Source organism: Canis lupus, chromosome 18 (assembly GCF_048164855.1).
Source record: "Canis lupus baileyi chromosome 18, mCanLup2.hap1, whole genome shotgun sequence".
NCBI classification, from domain to species: domain Eukaryota; kingdom Metazoa; phylum Chordata; class Mammalia; order Carnivora; family Canidae; genus Canis; species Canis lupus.
The window spans coordinates 19,832,776-19,844,804 of record NC_132855.1 but is presented as its reverse complement, the minus strand read 5'-3'; the positions used below and the strand labels follow the sequence as shown (position 1 = coordinate 19,844,804).

The following is a 12,029-nucleotide window of genomic DNA, read 5'->3' as shown; positions in this document are numbered from 1 at the left end:
AAGAGAAGACCAACGAGGTTTGAACTTGATTTTGTTAATATACAGACCAGACAAACAGAAGCACCAGCCAGGCAAACGGGGCATGGGGTGCTCTCAACGAAACACAACCAACCTCATTATCCTAGTGATTTTTTGAAGTTTATTTCCTGGCAGTTTCAGGTTCCGGGAATACAGAGATGATGGGTTCTGTCCCTAAGGAGCTCACAAGTCTGGTGAGGGAGACAATACCTTGAAAAAATTAATGGCAGTATTAGGTGATAGGTGTGAGAACACAGAAGGACAAGTGTTAGAAGGAAACAGGAGAGAGGAACCAGGGGGAGATTTCATTAAAGAAGGGGCCATGTGGGGCAGTCCCAGTGGCTCAGCAGTTTAGTGCTGCCTTCAGCCCAGGGCCTGATCCTGGAGACCCGGGATCGAGTCCCACGTCCAGCTCCCTGCATGGAGCCTGCTTCTTTTTCTGCCTCTCTTTCTCTCTGCATCTCTCATGAATAAATAAATAAATAAACAAACTTAAAAAAAAAAGAAGAAGGGGCCATGTGAACTAGCATTACAAAATGAGTAGAGAGTTTTTAAAGCAAAGAATTTTTGAGATTTTAAAGCAAATAAAAAAAATTAAAGATTTTGAGATTTTAAAGCAAAGAATTTAGAGATTTGGGAACATTGCAAGCAGAAGAGACAGAGCATTCAAAGACTCACATTTATGAAGGAGCCTGCAGTCCAAGCAGTGAAGAGAAGCAGTGTTTATGTGTGAAGGGAGGTGGCGAGCTGGTAAAGGAAGCATCTCAGAGATCATTACAAAGGGTCTCTATAGGCATCTCAGAGTCAATGAAAGTTTTAAACCATGTTCAGTTGGTTTTTTGTTTTTGTTTTTCTTTCTTTAAGAAAGTAATTCTGGCAGACATGCCAAGTGTAGACAGGAGTCTATGTCAGTGCTGTGCAAAAAATAATAATAAAATGCAAGCCACAGAGCCAGGCCACATATATAATTTTAATTTTTTTAGCAGCCACATCTAAGGTAAGAAAAAAAAGTGAAATTAACTTAATAATATATTTTAACCCCCAAATCCAAATTACTATCATTTAACATGTAATCAGTATATTTAAAAATTATTAATGACATAGTTTACATTCTTTTTTTCTTGTACTAAGCCTTCTAGATCTGGCAGGCTTAACAGGATACCTCAATTTGAATGAGCCACACTTCAAGTACTCAGAAGCCAGAACTGGCCAGTGGTTACCATTTTAGACAGACAGCTCTAGATAAACCAAAATGCAAGACCCACTGAGGATACTGCAGCCAGGAGTCCAAACAAGGGACTTGTAATAAAGCTCTGAGCAGATATTTCCAGTCCCTGAACATAGGTAAACTGCCACTGAAATGACATTTTGCAAATATGAAACTTACTTTTTGTTTTGTTTTTAAAGATTTATTTATTTAAGTGGGGGAGAGGCAAAGGGAGAGAGAACCCTTAAGCAGACTCCCACTCAGTGCAGAGCCTGACACCAAGCTCAATCCCAAGAGCTCCAGGATCCCAAGATCATGAACTAAGAGTTGGCTGCTCAACCGACTGAGCCACCCAGGCGCCCCACTTTTTGTTTTGAATAGGCAATAATTCACATGGTTCACAAGTAAAAATAACACAACCAGGTATCTAACAAATAATACCGTTCCCACCCTTTTTCTGTCCACCTCATTTGCCACCAACCCATTAAAGGCAATCATTTCTATGGACTTTGTTTATCCTTTCAATGTTTCTTCATGCAGATACAAGCAGATATGACTGTAGACTCCGATTTTATCCCCTTTCTACACCAAAGGTAGCATACTACATAAAATGTTCTGTACCTTGCTTTTTTCATTTAATCACAATCTTGAAGATTTTTCCATATTACTGCATAAAGAGTTTCCAAGTTTTCTTTAAATGCTACACAATATTCAATTGTATGAATGGGTCACAGTTTATTTCACCAGCCTTCCACTGATGGATATTTGAATTGTTTCCAATCTCTTCTATTACAAACAATGGTCTAATGAAAACCTCCTACATACGTCACTTTATATGTATTCAGATGTACCTGCAGGGAGAAATTACCAGAGCCAAACTGCTGGGTCAAAGGGTAATTGCATTTGTAATCTCGATAGATACTGCCAAACTGGCCTTCATAAAGGCTGTGCTATTTTGTAATCTTACGAGAAGTACACTGACAATTTTTCCACATCTAGTCAATAATATATAATTATCACACTTTAGAGTTTTTGCCAATCTGATGAAGTGAAAAGTACTACTTCAACACAGTCTAAATTTGCATTTCTCTTATGTTGGAGTTTGAAGATATTTTCTTTGGTCTAAAGACAACCTATGTTTCATGTTCTGTGAACATGTCCTATGCCCATTTTTCTATTGGTCTGACAGTCATTTTCTTATTCATTTGTAGGAACTCTTTATATACAGATTAGTCTTTTGCCCACTATAAATGTTTTTTTTCCCTGACTGTCATTTGTCTTTTGAATGTTCTTATTGTGGTTTTTACCAGATAAAGTTTTTACCCAAATTTATCAATTGTTTTCTTTAATGGTTTCTGAATTTTAAGTCATAGTTAAAGGGCCTTATTTAAGGTTACAAAGGAATTTACCTATGTTTTTTCTAGTCATTTTATGATTTTTTAAAAAAGATTTATTTATTTGAGGGGGAAAGAGCATGCATGACCTCCAGAAGGGGACACAAGGGAGAGAGAGAATCTCAAGCAGATTGCTTACTGAGTGCAGAGCCCAACACAGGGCTCAATCTCACAATCCTGAGATCGTGACCTGAACTGAAATCAAGAGTCAGATGCTTAACCAACTGAATCACCCAGGCACCCCTCTAATCCTTTTATGATTTTAAGCAGATATGAATATATACTCATATTTTGAAATATTTATTAGAAACATCATTTTTCACTTTTTCCAACTGAGGTAGACCATTTTATAAATTGCCTTCCTGATTTCTTGTTCCTTTCTCTGTCATCATTCTTTTGAATACCACATTAATCATCATATAAAATGAACTAAATCAAGATGGAATTTATTTGAATGGTATGAGATATAGAACAACTGCATCTTTCTTTTTTCTTTTTTTTTTTTAAGATTTTATTTATTTAATGAGAGACATAGACACAGGCAGAGGGAGAAGCAGGCTCCATGCAGGGAGCCCGACATGGGACTTGATCCCAGGTCTCCAGGATCACACCCGGGGCTGAAGGCAGTGCTAACCTGCTGAGCTACCTGCACTGCCCCAACTGCATCTTTCTCCAGATACCTACCCACTTGGCCCAATACCATATACTAAATATTTCATCATCATCCCATTGGAAACATAATTTTTAAATACTTTTCTATTTGTATAGATAGCAACCTGAATTTTTATAAATTCATGGTTCTAATTCTTTAGTCTAGACACCAAAGAGGTAAATACAATTTATGTTATTCAATTTATTTATGAAAACTGCCAAGTTTCATGAAACTGCACTTATACAGCACTATCCTTCCTCCCCCATCATCAGTATCTTTTCAACAGATGCTTGACTTGAAGAGATATACAGATGCAGACTGTCATTGAGAAGTTTACAATTTGGAAGTTGCTAAATTATTTTTCACAATAATTTGTTTAAAAGGCAAGTAGTACACCAAAATTAAAGTTTGGCAAAACTCTGTATCTCTTGATCTCAGGGTTATGAGTTCAAGCCCCATGCTGAGTATAAAGCTTAGTAAGTAAGTAAAAACAATATAATATCAGATTTTTCAGGATGCCTGGCTGGCTCATTTGGTAGAGCATGTAACTTTTGATCTCAGGGTGTTAAGTCTGACACCCCACATTGTGTGTAGAGATAACTTAAAATCTCTAAAAGGTTTGACAAAACTGCCATCAATGACAGAATTCTGGTTTTTCCAAGTTCATTTATATGCTCCAAGTTCATATGCTCACCAATGTGACATCCAAAAGATTTATGAAAAAGAAAGAAAGGAGAAAAAAAACCCAGAAAGGCAATTCAGAAAATATCTGATTCACCTCATCTGGAAAAGCGAAAAGTGATTTTATATATATATAAGTGTGTGTGTTTTCATAAAGGTAAATAGAAATATGGAATGCTTCACAAATTTGCATGTCATCCTTGCAAAGGGCCATGTAATTTTATCTTCTCTGAAATGTTCCAATTTTAGCATATGTGCTACTGAAATGAACATGACAAATAATATTCTTTAATAAAGACTTAACAGTCCCAATTATTTCTATTCAAAAGTTTCCAATAAACTGGAATTTTTAAGGTAAAATGAGAAAAGTATAGTATTTTATGTATTTATAGTCCTTCTCCAATATTAATTCATATCATGTACACCAGCCTTCAAGTTTTATCCAATCAATGCATACTGCACATATTTCCCTGCCTCTCGAGGTTGTAAAATTAGTTATTACAGTTCAGTTTCTAAGAGATTTATTCACACACACACACACACACACACACACACAGAGTTATAAGCAGCATAACCTTCAAAAATAGCAAGAGGATCAGTTCCTACAGGGATGCTCATGTATTAGACATGAACTATAAAATCTTACATAGGGGATAATAGTACCAGGAAAATAATGACAGCAACAAAATGATCCCACATAGGAAATAAAGGAAATGCTGAGGAAGTGGGTCAGGAGGATCCTATGGAGTAAAAGCTCCCCCAGACAGGAACGACACATAGCTTCTGAGAGCTCTGTGATGTTTCTTTTAAAAAAAAATTATTTATTTGAGGGGGTGGGCAGTGGGGAGGTAGGAGTTGAGGGAGAGGGAAAGAGAATCTTAAGCAGATTCTGAGCGGAGCACAGAGGCTGATGTGGTGCTTGATCCCATGACTTGAGCTAAAACCAAGAGTTGGGTGCTTAACCTACTGTGCCACCAGGCACCTTGACCTCTGTGATGCTTCTAAAACACACAGAGCTGAAGTAGAGGCCAACAGACCTGTGAACACAGAGGCTGTACTCCTGATACTTCTGAGGTGGCCTCCCTGTCTCCCTATATCCTCCTCCCCTCAAGCTGTTGTTTCCCACGTCAGCCTGCAGACTCTTGAGAAAGGCTCACAAACCTGATCTCTGTCCCCGAGATGATGTTCTTGAATTTCGACTTTTTTTAATTCGCAAATGTCTAGTGAAGGCAATTCACCCGCATATCATACCTAAGTACTTAAAACTAACCATTAATGCCTATCGTCCTCCCCCCCAACAAAATTCTGTTTCCTATCGGTATCAATAATATTGTTATATTCCAATTTAGTCAAACTCCTTCTTCATACCACCTTACACCTTAAGCATCCTCTGATTCTTTTCATACCCTATGACAGCCACCTATCTAGTATTTCTTTGTGATATCCCCCATCTTGCCCTTCCCTTTTGTTTCCAATTTCAGACCGTCTTCATGACCAGGTCTGTGCCTACTTCATATACTCTGTTTGTTTGCTTTTTTAATTTTACTTACATTCAATTAATTAACATATAATGTATTATTGATTTCAGAGGTAAAGGTCAGTGATTCATTAGTCTTATATAAGGCCCAGTGTTCCTTATATCACATGCCCTCCTTAATGCTCATCACCCAGTTACCTCATCCCCCCTCCTCCTTCTCCCCTCCAGCAACCCTATTTGTTTCTTATGATTAAGAGTCTCTTATGGTTTGCCTCCCTCTCTGATTTCGTCTTCTTTTATTTTTTTCCTTTCTTCCCCTATGATCTTCTGTTTTGTTTCTTAAATTCCACATATAAGTGAGATCCTATGATAATTGTCTTTCTCGGATTGACTTATTTTGCCTAGCATAATACCCTCTAGTTCCATCCACATAATTGCAAATAGCAAGATTTCACTTTTTTTCTTTTTTAAATATTTATTTATTCATGAGAGAGAGAGAGAGAGAGAGAGACAGGCAGAGGGTGAGTAGGTTTTAGCTCCCATGTAGGGAGCCTAACATGCGACTGGATCCCAGGTCTCCAGGATCACACCCTGGGCTGAAGGCAGCGCTAAACCGCTGAGTTCCACCCACCCCTCCCGCCGGGCTGCCCAGATTTCACTTTTTTGATGGCTAAGTAGCAGTCCATTGTGTGTGTGTGTGTGTGTGTGTGTGTGTGTGTGTGTGTGACTATTGTGGACATTGCTGCTATAAACATTGGGGTGCAGGCACCCCCTTTGGGTCACTGCATTTATATCTTTGGGGTAAATACCCAGTAGTGCAATTGCTGGGTCATAGGGTAGCTCTATTTTCAACTTCTTGAGGAACTTCCATACTGTTTTCCAGAGTAGCTGCACCAGTTTGCATTACCACCAACAGTGTAAGAGGATTCCCCTTTCCCTGCATCCTCGCGAACATCTATCATTGCCTGATGTGTTCATTTTAACCATTCCGACTGGTGTGAGGTGGTATCTCATTACGGTTTTGATTTCTATTTCCCTGATGCCAAGTGATGTTGAGCATTTTTCATGTGTTTGTTGGCCATTTGTATGCCTTTTTTTTTTTTTTTTTTTTTGAGAAATGTCTGTTCATTTCTTCTGCCTATTTCTTGACTGGATTATTTGTTCTCTGGGTGTTGAGTTTGAGTTCTTTATAGGATTTTGGATAGTAGCCTTTATCTGATGTGTCATTTGCAAATATCATCTCCCATTCGGTAGGCTGCCTTTTGGTTTTGTCAACTGTTTCCTTTGCTGTGCAAAAGCTTTTTATCTTGATGAAGTCCCAATAGTTCATTTTTGCCTTTGGAGACGTGTCTCATGAGAAGTTGCTGCAGCCAAAGTCAAAGAGGTTTCTGCTTGTGTTCTCCTCAAGGATTCTGATGGATTCCTATCTCACATGTAGGTCTTTCATCAATTTTGAGTCTATTTTTATGTATGATGTGAGGAAATGGTCCAGTTTCATTCTTCTACATGTGGTTGTCCTCTTTCTAGGAGGCCAGCATTATCTTGATCTTAAAACCAGACAAAGACCACCCCCCCCCAAAAAAAAAGAAGACTTACAGACCAATATCCCTGATGAACATGGATATAAAAATTCTCACAAAGATACTGGCCAATAGAATCCAACAGTACATTAAACGGATTATTCACCAAGACCAAGTGGGATTTATTCCTGGGATGTAAGGGTGGTTCAACAACTGCAAATCAATCAATGTGATATACTACGTTAATAATACAAAGGACAAAAACCATATGATCCTCTCAATAGATGCAGAAAAAGCATTTGACAAAGTACAGCATCCTTTCCTGATTAAAACTCTTCACAGTGTAGGGATAGAGGGAATATACCTTGATATCATAAAAGCCATACATGAAAAGCCCACAGTGAATACCATTCTCAATGGAGAAAAACTGAGAGCTTTTTCCCTAAGGTCAGGAACACAGCAGGGATGTCCACTCTCACCACTGTTGTTCAACATAGTTTAGAAGTCCTAGACTCAGCAATCAGACAACAAAAAGAAATAAAAGGCATCTGAATCAGTAAAGAAGTCAAATTCTCACTCTTGGCAGATGACATGATACTCTATATGGAAAACCCCAAAGACTCGACTCCAAAATTGCTAGAACTCATACAGGAAATCAGCAAAGTGGCAGGATATAAAAAATCAATGCACAGAAATAAGTTGCATTTCTAAACACTAACAATGAGATAGGAAAAAGAGAAATTAAGGAGTTAACCCCATTTACAATTGCACTCAAAACCATAAAATACTTAGGAATAGACCTAACCAAAGAGGCAAAAGATCTGTACTCCGAAAACTACAGAACACTCATGAGAGAAATTGGGGAAGACACAAAGAAATGGAAAAATGTTCCATTCTCATGGATTGGAAGAACAAATATTATTAAAATGTCTATGCTACCTAGAGTAATCTATACATTCAATGTAACCCCTATCAAAATACCATCAACTTATTTCACAGAGTTGGAACAAAAAATCCTAAAATTTGTATGGAACCAGAAAAGACCCCAAATAGCCAAAGGAATGTTGTAAAAGAAAACCAAAGCTGGGGGCATCACAATTCCAGACTTTACCCTCTATTACAAAGCTGTACTCATCAAGACAGTATGGTAATGGCACAAAAACAGACACACAGATCAAGGAACAGAGAACAAAGAAATGGACCCTCAACTCTATGGTCAACGAATCTTTGACTAAGCAGGAAAGAATATCCAATAGAAAAAAGACAGTCTTTTCTAACTCATATACTTTTAACTGATTTCCTTCTTGCTTCACTCCCCATTTATAAACAATTCTACAAACAATTGCCATGTACCTTTCTTAAATAGTACCAAAACCTTCAGTGTTCCCCATTACTTACATGATAGCCTGGAACCATATCACTGATCATTTCATTCATTTGACAAATATTTACTGAATCCCCCTTTTGGCCAGGCACAATTCTAGGCATTTGGGGCATATCATTGAACAGATAAAACTTCTATTTAATCTTACTTTAACCTATTTTTTTTCCAGCCTTTCATCTCACTAGCCTCCTAGATAATTATAAACATTATCTATAAATAAATCTATACCAGAAGTTATATTCTGGCATAATTATACATTCAATGATACCTTAAAAAACCCTACTACGTGTTGGATCCAGTCATGAGCAAGAGCAGCCTTTTCTGTATGTCCCACTCTGGCCTCTTTTCACTTTTCTGCTCTGAATGCCTTCTCCTTTCCCTGCCCTCTAACTCCTGCCCACCCCCAAACACTCAATCCAAACCCTCTAACTTCCCTAAAGCTTTTCCTGGGCACCTACACCCACAGCAAGGGTCCTTAGTACTTTGTGTGACATCTTTTGTGTGTGTGTGTGAGACATCTTTATCTCATACAGTGCTTCTGGGATGTGGGTGTGGGTTTTCTTTTCATAGGTTTAACGAAACTCTTTAATTAGAACAGAGGTCTCTGAAGACTAGATACTTTTCCCTTCTTTGCACTTCCTAGTAGGATTCCTTAATCACAGAACATTACTGCCAAAAGAAATGTCGGACACCAGTTCATCAAACCCATCTTGCCCCTTGAGAAAGCTGAGGCCTAGGGAGGTTAAGTCATAGTATCAAGTGTTTAAAAAAAAGTGAATAAATATTAATTGCAGACTGGCAGGCATCTTTTTCTTTGTCCCTAGAGATGGGGGAAGCTGGCTGAACTGCTGGTTGTGTGCAGTTCTTTCCTCCTGGAATCCACACATGTGCTCCCAAGCTGTCTGACAAGTTGCTGAGAGCTACTGCCCAGCTGAGGCCTAACTAACCTCACCCTGGTGGATTTGCCTAGTTCTATACAGTTGCCCTCTTTCCAATTATCTAACTGCAAGCAGGTAGCTGGAGATCTCAGTGATGATAAACAATGAGGCCCTAAGCACACAGATTTTCCAGATTCTAGACTGCTCTCCCTCTCTGCACCCATGAAATCCAAGGCTTCCTTTAGCCTGCCATATCATGCTTCACCTTTCTGCACTGGCCAGGGGCTGCCCCGGCTGGGAGCCAGAGCTCTCTGAAGGAGAGAGCTAGTAACAGCAGGAGCACACAGGGAGAGGTTAATGGAGCCATAATTAAAAGTATCTACAGGTGCAAAATCAGCGTAGCCCTGTGGGAAGTACAATTTGGAATGGGCTAGTAGAGTCCAGGTGTCATCTACAAAGCAATGAGATGTAGCATAATGTAGAAATGCCAGGATTTTTAGCATGAGCCCCATTCCTATTCCCTATCACCTGGTCATTCCCTCTGCACTCTTCATACGGAATTCAGAGACATGTGTGGTCCTCTCCTACTCCTCCTACCTACTGAAATGACAATGGTGCTCAATAACGTTTCCTGAATCTCCCACAAGTGAAATCTACCCTTTGCTTGAGCTGAAAAAAGTCAAATTTAACAGAAGCAGTCATGCACATGTGGCCAATGTAGATAAGAACGGCTCATGTTTGTATGTTCTCTGGGGGCCCAGAAGGACTGACAGTACTTAATTGGCCACAGATTATGAAGCCCACGTTCATCAAATTAGACTGGAGGTAATTGCCCTTCACGTGTTGTTTTAGGCAGCTGTTCCTTTATTCAGAAGTAAAAATCTGTGCCCTCAATTTATAATAATCCCTCGATGTCACGGTCTTTTGGTATTGCCAAATCCCGTAACCTTGAAAGTCACCAATAGTTCTTTCTCAAGTTATCTCTGGACCTGGAAGGATAGTTTGGTGGGAAGAAAGTCCTGGTTTTCAAGATCAAAGAACATTCCTTACCTTTATGCAAACCTCTGAACTATAGAGGTACCTACCTAACAACAGCTAGCAAGTAGCATTGTTTGTTTCTATCTATGTAAATGAATTGTTAAAAATTGACAAAGAAAAATATTCTAAGCTCCAAAATCATCTTCTATCTGATTTTAGCTTCTTGGGGGGAAAGAAACAAAGATTCATGCCTAAACCCAGACCACATGACATCAATCCATCAGAGATACAGTTGCCAGAGTTTTCACTCATGTGCCCCCTCTTCTCTTTCCTGTTGCAGCTTTTCCTCCCACTCCTCCTCTGCAGGCAGGACATCTTCCATCCAGTTTGGACTGCCCACCATATCCGGAACATGCTCTGCAGCTCAGCTGATGTGATTATCTGAACCTCGCTTACCAAAACTGGGCCACCATGACCCAGGTCAGCCTAACATTAACTGCTGACCCAGACCGTGGGTTGGAAGTCTTTCTGGTCTCCCGTCTCAAGCTGGGACTGATTCAGGCAATGAGGGTGATGATGGGCCAGTGATCAGTATTCAAGAGGTCTTCCCAGGTCTTGCAGAGGAGGAAGAGACAGAGGCTGGGGGCCTGACATGTCAATGCAGCCAGACTTCTATCAGCCAGACTCAAGCAGGTGAAACACCAGTGTATCCTTGCCTCTAAGGTTATATCAACCTTGGCACCACCTACTCAGTACACCGCATGTGTTTATTCATTCATTCCTTCCTTTATTCTTTCACTATTTAATGAGTCCCTGCATAGATGTAGGAAGATACATCTCAAAATTGCAAATCTAGTAAATTAGTAGTTAGCCTGAACCCACTGAAGTATGAACTTCCATTAACTGGAATGATGGGTTTCCTTCATAGAAGCGACATTCAAGTCACACTGAACATACCAAGTCACTGATAGTGTGTCTAAAAATAACTCTCCCTCTTCTCTACCAGAAGAACTCAGCTATATTTATACTGAAAGATACAGATGTCACTTCCCTAGAAAGCCTTTCCCAACTCTTCTGGTCTTCTTAGAAGGCTTCCAGGTACATCTCCCACCACATTTTCCTTCACTCTCCTAGCTATACTGATGCTTTCTCACTTCCTGCCTTCCATGTTAAGTCCTTTTATGTCCCAGGGCCTTTGCATATGCAGTCTGTGATGCTGAAATATTTTTGTCCATATTCCAACTCATAACCCCCAGCACCACAGTCCTTACTGCTCCCCTACCTTTATCTAAGTAAGCCTCCCCACCCTTCAGATCTCAGTTGAATCAGGAAAGCCATCCCTGAGCCCCACCATTATTCACCCTCATAGTCTCAAATGCCTTTCCTCACATGCACTAATCAGAGCTGTATTGTTAGAATTTTGATACTCTTTGGTTAAAGTCTATTTCCTCATTAGACTATAAATTCCATAAGAGCAGGGACCATGACTATTTTCATTCATCACTGTAACCACAGTGGCACATAATAGGTGGGAGTATTAGCTGAATGAACGAGAGACTTTCTCTACTTGTGTCACTGAATTCCAATTGCCTGTTTGTGTATTGGCCCTAAAACCAGGCTCCTGCCAGCCACCCCAGAACCAAATACTTTTCTACAATGTCCTTTTTAAATGGACATTTATCCAGGGAAATGAACATTTATTCCTATCACTTACACCTTGTATATCCACATTTAGCAACAATGGAGATAAAAATTAGGATCTTAAGATCCTAAGGTTGAAGATCCTCATGTATACTGAGATCATGAAAACAGGCATAGAATATATCCAAAAAAGGGGTGC

The 12,029-nt window shown here is 39.4% G+C and overlaps 1 protein-coding gene and 1 non-coding gene across 2 annotated transcripts in view; both read right to left on the bottom strand.

Moving 5' to 3' along the window:
- Nucleotides 1-12,029, bottom strand: part of JAZF1 (JAZF zinc finger 1) — a 336,302-nt gene that overhangs the window by 269,395 nt on the left and 54,878 nt on the right. The window lies entirely within an intron of this gene.
- LOC140609656 (U6 spliceosomal RNA) lies at nt 4,116-4,223 on the bottom strand. Its single transcript, XR_012011408.1, has one exon. It is a non-coding gene; the product is annotated as a U6 spliceosomal RNA (small nuclear RNA).